Consider the following 6,854-nt stretch of genomic DNA (forward strand, 5'->3'; position numbering starts at 1 on the left):
ACAGTAGCAGGGTCAGGAAAGCAGTAGAAAGGCATTCCGTCCCCATTTCTGAGATTTCCTGCATTGCAACATTATCCCCATCACTAAGCAAACTTGCTTTCCTCTCGGAGTACCCTCCTTTCTATACAACGTTTTCTGGCTGAAATATCATTGCTGTTATGAATTCCTCCCACCCCTCTGCCCTCAATTCAATTTGTCACCATGGTCAGATGATTCCATAGCTAAGCATTATTCCAATAAGTACTCTTGTCTCTCTCTTTGGCATAATTCAGTCAGTTCAGTTCAGTCGCTCAGTCGTGTTCGACTTTTTGTGACCTCGAGAATTACAGCATGCCAGGCCTCCCTGTCCATCACCAACTCCCGGAGTTTACCCAAACTCATGTCCATAGAGTCGGTGATGCCATCCAGCCATCTCATCCTCTGTCATCCCTTTCTCTTTCTGCCCCCAGCATCAGGGTCTTTTCCAATGAGCCAACTCTTCACATGAGGTGGCCAAAGTATTGGAGTTTCAGCTTCAGCATCAGTCCTTACAATGAACACCCAGGACTGATCTCCCTTAGGATGGACTGATTGGATCTCCTTGCAGTCCAAGGGACTCTCAAGAGTCTTCTCCAACACCACAGTTCAAAAGCATCAATTCTTCGGCACTCAGCTTTCTTCACAGTCCAACTCTCACATCCATACATGACCACTGGAAAAACCATAGCCTTGACTAGATGGACCTTTGTTGGCAAAGTAATGTCTCTGTTTTTTAATATGCTATCTAAGTTGGGCATAGCTTTCCTTCCAAGGAGTAAGTGTCTTAATTTCATGGCTGCAATCACCATCTGCAGTGATTTTGAAGCCCCCAAAAAGTAAAATCTGACACTGTTCCCACTGTTTCCCCATCTATTTGCCATGAAGTGATGGGACCAGATGCCATGATCTTAGTTTTCTGAATGTTGAGCTTTAAGCCAGCTTTTTCACTCTCCACTTTCACTTTCATCAAGAGGCTTTTTAGTTCCTCTTCACTTTCTGCCATAAGGGTGGTGTCATCTGCATATCTGAGGTTATTGATATTTCTCCTGGCAATCTTGATTCCAGCTTGTGTTTCTTCCAGTCCAGCGTTTCTCATGATGTACTCTGCATATAAGTTAAATAAGCAGGGTGACAATATACAGCCTTGACGTACTCCTTTTCCTATTTGGAACCAATCTGTTGTTTCATGTGCAGTTCTGTTGGCTTAATTATTACTTTTTAAAACACAAATCTCACCATGTCATCATTCTACTCAAAACTGTTTGGGTTTTGCACTCTGTTTTAATAATTTCACTGGTATTAGACTATAACCCTCCCACTATATCTATATCTATCTATATCTATATCTATATCTATATCTATATCTATCTATATCTACCTATCTATCTATATATATATATAACACAGCTTTGATGGAACAGCACCAGACTGTGATCTTTTAGAGAATAAAAACACCTGAGGAGCAACCCACCTTCCTCCGGGTCTCTTCTCAGGGACAATTTCCTCACTTGGGCACGGAGGAAGCAATCAAGTGAGTGCCAGAATCTTGGTGAGCTTAGGAGTCAAAGATCAGAGTTCAAAGCCGCTAAAATACCTGGAATGAAATTGCTGTGTAGGGCACCAGAAAGGGGACTGTTGGATCATTGGAATCTAGTGGAGGAGGAGTGACGTTCACCAACTGCTGATACGGATAAGTGCACAAATCACCCTGCTTTTTTAACCAAGGGATTTCACCTAGACATTTACTGAGCTTCCATCCTATTGTTGGCAATGACCTTGGCACAGGGCTCAAGGATGTATAATCTTGTGTGGAATCTGCATGTCTATGTTCCTCATGTTTTAAAAGTAACACATCTTCATCCCCTGGAGTGTTAATTATTGTCAACTGTTGGGCACAGGAAACCATGAACATTTGCAGTCTTTACAGTACTGTAGTGTGAGTAATATCTTTCCATTATATAATCAGGAAACCAAGGCTCCAAGTCATTTACCTCTGGTCATCTAGGCTGGAATCTAATTGCCAGTTTCACTGACTCCAAAGGCAATGCTCCTTTTACTAAATCATATTTGAAAATAGAGACTGGCTTATTTTGAAGGCATGATAAAATGTTAAGGAAATCTTTTGGAAGATAATCTTAGGCATGTTTATTTCTAAGCCCTGGAAGAAATCAGGAGCAGTGGGAGTGGAAAGATACAGCCAAGCTTTCATCTACATTTTTCTGGTTCTTTAGAAACTGGGCTTTTTCAAACTAAATGCCAGCATGTAGCTTATTGTCCATTTTTTCTGCTTTGTCTGTGTTTTTTTTTTTTTTTTTTTTCTTTCCTTAGAACTGAAATGGTGTGGAAAGATGCCTGCTGTGTTCTAGTGTAAAGCAGCAAAACACAGCTGTTGTTCAGCTTTCATATGTACATATAATATTTAATTCTGTGGTGCTCATAAGTAGCATCCATTTGTTTTCAAATAAGTCCAAGTTCAGCAGTGTGTACCTGACCTGTATGTCTTGAACTGAGTTATTAAATTCATATTTGAGAGTAAATTTGCTTTTGTCTTTGCCTTCATCTCGTATACTGCCTGCCCAGCCTTTGGCATATAATCTTTAGTCTTTATCTAAAGAAGCCAAATATATTTGAAGAAGGCACAAACAAAGATACTTATCCATTCTTTCCTGCTCTTCCTGCCCTGGAAACCTAAAGGACCACAACACCTGCGGATCCTGCCTCAGCATTCTCTTCTGGTTTCTTCCACACCCACTTCTGAAATCCAGATGTCAGGGGGTTGGGATTTGTTCTGAAAAGCCAGAGACAGATTTCCACAGCTGATGTCTAGTCTGCATATTAGACCATCTTCCCCCTCATCCCCGCATCAATGACACAAATTTCATCTTTTCCTTCCCACCATAGAAATATTCCAGTGTTTCTTCTCCTCTCATACTAAGTCCAAGTTCCCCAGTTTGGTATTCCAGGCTATGTTCTCTGAATCCTCCACTTCTTCCCACTCCCCCAGATTTCAACTCATAACCAATGACCCCTAGAAACAAACTTGACCTCGAACAAATACTTAACACTGCCAAGCTCAATTCCCATCTCACAGAGTGAGGAGGCTAAATATGGTGACCTAACATTCTTGGTCATACCTGAATGGTCTAGTGGTTTTCCCTACTTTCAATTTCAGTCTGAATTTGGCAATAAGGAGTTCATGGTCTGAGCCACAGTCAGCTCCTGGTCTTGTTTTTGCTGACTGTATAGAGCTCCTCCATCTTTGGCTGCAAAGAATATAATCAATCTGATTTCAGTGTTGACCATCTGGTGATGTCCATGTATAGAGTCTTCTCTTGTGTTGTTGGAAGAGGGTGTTTGCTATGACCAGTGCAGTTTCTTGACAAAACTCTATTAGTCGTTGCCCTGCTTCATTCTGTATTCCAAGGCCAAATTTGCCTGTTACTCCAGGTGTTTCTTGACTTCCTACTTGTGCATTCCAGTCCCCTATAATGAAAAGGACATCTTTTTTGGGTGTTAGTTCTAAAAGGTCTTGTAGGTCTTCATAGAACCGTTCAACTTCAGCTTCTTCAGCGTTACTGGTTGGGGCATAGACTTGGATTACTGTGATATTGAATGGTTTGCCTTGGAAACGAACACAGATCATTCTGTCATTTTTGAGATTGCATCCAAGTACTGCATTTCAGACTCTTGTTGACCATGATGGCTACTCCATTTCTTCTGAGGGATTCCTGCCCACAGTAGTAGATATAATGGTAATCTGAGTTACATTCACCCATTTCAGTCCATTTGAGTTCGCTGATTCCTAGAATGTCGACATTCACTCTTGCCATCTCTTGTTTGACCACTTCCAATTTGCCTTGATTCATGGGCCTGACATTCCAGGTTCCTATGCAATATTGCTCTTTACAGCATCAAATCCCTTATGATTATACAGTGGAAGTGAGAAATAGATTTAAGGGCCTAGATCTGATAGATAGAGTGCCTGATGAACTATGGAATAAGGTTCGTGACACTGTACAGGAGACAGGGATCAAGATCATCCCCATGGAAAAGAAATGCAAAAAAGAAAATGGCTGTCTGGAGAGGCCTTACAAATAGCTGTGAAAAGAAGAGAAGTGAAAAGCAAAGGAGAAAAGGAAAGATATAAACATCTGAATGCAGAGTTCCAAAGAATAGCAAGGAGACATAAGAAAGCCTTCTTCAGCGATCAGTGCAAAGAAATAGAGGAAAACAACAGAATGGGAAAGACTAGGGATCTCTTCAAGAAAATCAGAGATACCAAAGGAACATTTCATGCAAAGATGGGCTCGATAAAGGACAGAAATGGTATGGACCTAACAGAAGCAGAAGATATTAAGAAGAGATGGCAAGAATACACAGAAGAACTGTACAAAAAAGATCACGATCCAGATAATCATGATGGTGTGATCACTGACCTAGAGCCAAACATCCTGGAATGTGAAGTCAAGTGGGCCTTAGAAAGCATCACTACGAACAAAGCTAGTGGAGGTGATGGAATTCCAGTTGAGCTATTCCAAATCCTGAAAGATGATGCTGTGAAAGTGTTGCACTCAATATGCCAGCAAATTTGGAAAACTCAGCAGTGGCCACAGGACTGGAAAAGTTCAGTTTTCATTGCAATCCCAAAGAAAGGCAATGCCAAAGAATGCTCAAACTACCACACAATTGCACTCATCTCACACACTAGTAAAGTAATGCTCAAAATTCTCCAAGCCAGGCTTCAGCAATATGTGAACCGTGAACTTCCTGATGTTCAAGCTGGTTTTAGAAAAGGCAGAGGAACCAGAGATCAAATTGCCAACATCCACTGGATCATGGAAAAAGCAAGAGAGTTCCATAAAAACATCTATGCCAAAGCCTAGATGCCAAAGCCTTTGACTGTGTGGATCACAAGAAACTGTGGAAAATTCTGAAAGAGATGGGAATACCAGACCACCTGATCTGCCTCTTGAGAACTTTGTATGCAGGTCAGGAAGCAACAGTTAGAACTGGACATGGCACAACAGACTGGTTCCAAATAGGAAAAGGAGTTGGTCAAGGCTGTATATTGTCACCCTGCTTATTTAACTTATATGCAGAGTACATCATGAGAAACGCTGGACTGGAAGAAACACAAGCTGGAATCAAGATTTCTGGGAGAAATATCAATAACCTCAGATATGCAGATGGCACCACCCTTATGGCAGAAAGTGAAGAGGAACTCAAAAGCCTCTTGATGAAAGTGAAAGAGGAGAGTGCAAAAGTTGGCTTAAAGCTCAACATTCAGAAAAAGAAGATCATGGCATCCGGTCCCATCACTTCATGGGAAATAGATGGGGAAACAGTGGAAACAGTGTCAGATTTTATTTTTCTGGGCTCCAAAATCACTACAGATGGTGACTGCAGCCATGAAATTAAAAGATGCTTACTCCTTGGAAGGAAAGTTATGACCAACCTAGATAGCATATTCAAAAGCAGAGAGATTACTTTGCCAACAAAGGTTCGTCTAGTCAAGGCTATGGTTTTTCCTGTGGTCATGTATGGATGTGAGAGTTGGACTGTGAAGAAGGCTGAGCGCTCTAGAATTGATGCTTTTGAACTGTGGTGTTGGAGAAGACTCTTGAGAGTCCCTTGGACTGCAAGGAGATCCAACCAGTCCATTCTGAAGGAGATCAGCCCTGGGATTTCTTTGGAAGGAATGATGCTAAAGCTGAAACTGCAGTACTTTGGCCACCTCATGTGAAGAGTTGACTCATTGGAAAAGACTCTGATGCTGGGAGGAATTGGGGGCAAGAGGAGAAGGGGACGACAGAGGATGAGACGGCTGGATGGCATCACTGACTCGATGGACGTGAGTCTGAGTGAACTCTGGGAGTTGGTGATGGACAGGGAGGCCTGGCGTGCTGCGATTCATGGGGTCACACAGAGTCAGACACGACTGAGTGACTGATCTGATCTGAACATTCTTGGTGAATCATTGTGACCCCTGTTAGGTGAGTTACACAGTTGAGCTAGGCTAAAATATAGATACAATTGATAAAATAAAGATACAGTTCACAAAACAAAGCTGTATTTTGCAATATAAGTAACTTGCTTATGATGTTTAGCAATATAACATAATCAAATATAGGCAGAGACCATGTAAGGTGGCACAGTGGGAAAGAATCCACCTGACAATGCAGGAGATACAAGAGACGTGGGTTTGATTCCCGAGTCAGGAAGATGCTCTGGAGGAGAAGATAAGGAGGGTTCTCATCAAGAGCAACCCTCTCCAGTAGTTTTGCCTGGAGAATCCCATGGACAGAGGAGCCTGGAGGGCTACAGTCCATGGGGGTCACAAAGGGTCAGATACCACTGAGTGACTGAGCACCAGCCCAAGTGCAATAAACTCTAGGCAGTACTGACCACTAATGGTAAATCTGAACAGACTACTTTGGATATTTTTACTGTTTTTTTTTTGAAAGTGAAAATTTTAAAATACCTATATAAGCAGAGGGAATAACATGGTAAACTCCATGTATTTGTCACCTCGCTTCCACAGTTATCAGCCCATGGCCAGTCTTATTTTATCTAAATCCATCATGCACATTCTTCTTTGATTATTTGAAAGCAAATCCTAAGCATAATGTCCTCTTACCACATAAAATTCAGTATATATATATATACATATCTATCTATCTGAGAGATGAAGTTTCTTCGGAACATAACCAAAATATTATCATCATACTTAAAAATAATTTCTTAATAATATTAATTATCCAGTCTTGCCCAACCTTCCTCTTTGCTGCTGCTAAGTTGCTTCAGTCATGCCAGACTCTGTGTGACCCCATAGATGG

The 6,854-nt window shown here is 41.5% G+C and overlaps 1 pseudogene; it reads right to left on the reverse strand.

Moving 5' to 3' along the window:
* Positions 1-2,706: 2,706 nt before the first annotated feature.
* Positions 2,707-3,929, reverse strand: LOC132346527 (craniofacial development protein 2-like; annotated as a pseudogene).
* Between the last annotated feature and the right edge of the window lie 2,925 nt (positions 3,930-6,854).

This window comes from Bos taurus, chromosome 11 (assembly GCF_002263795.3).
Source record: "Bos taurus isolate L1 Dominette 01449 registration number 42190680 breed Hereford chromosome 11, ARS-UCD2.0, whole genome shotgun sequence".
In the NCBI taxonomy this organism is placed as follows: Eukaryota; Metazoa; Chordata; class Mammalia; order Artiodactyla; family Bovidae; genus Bos; species Bos taurus.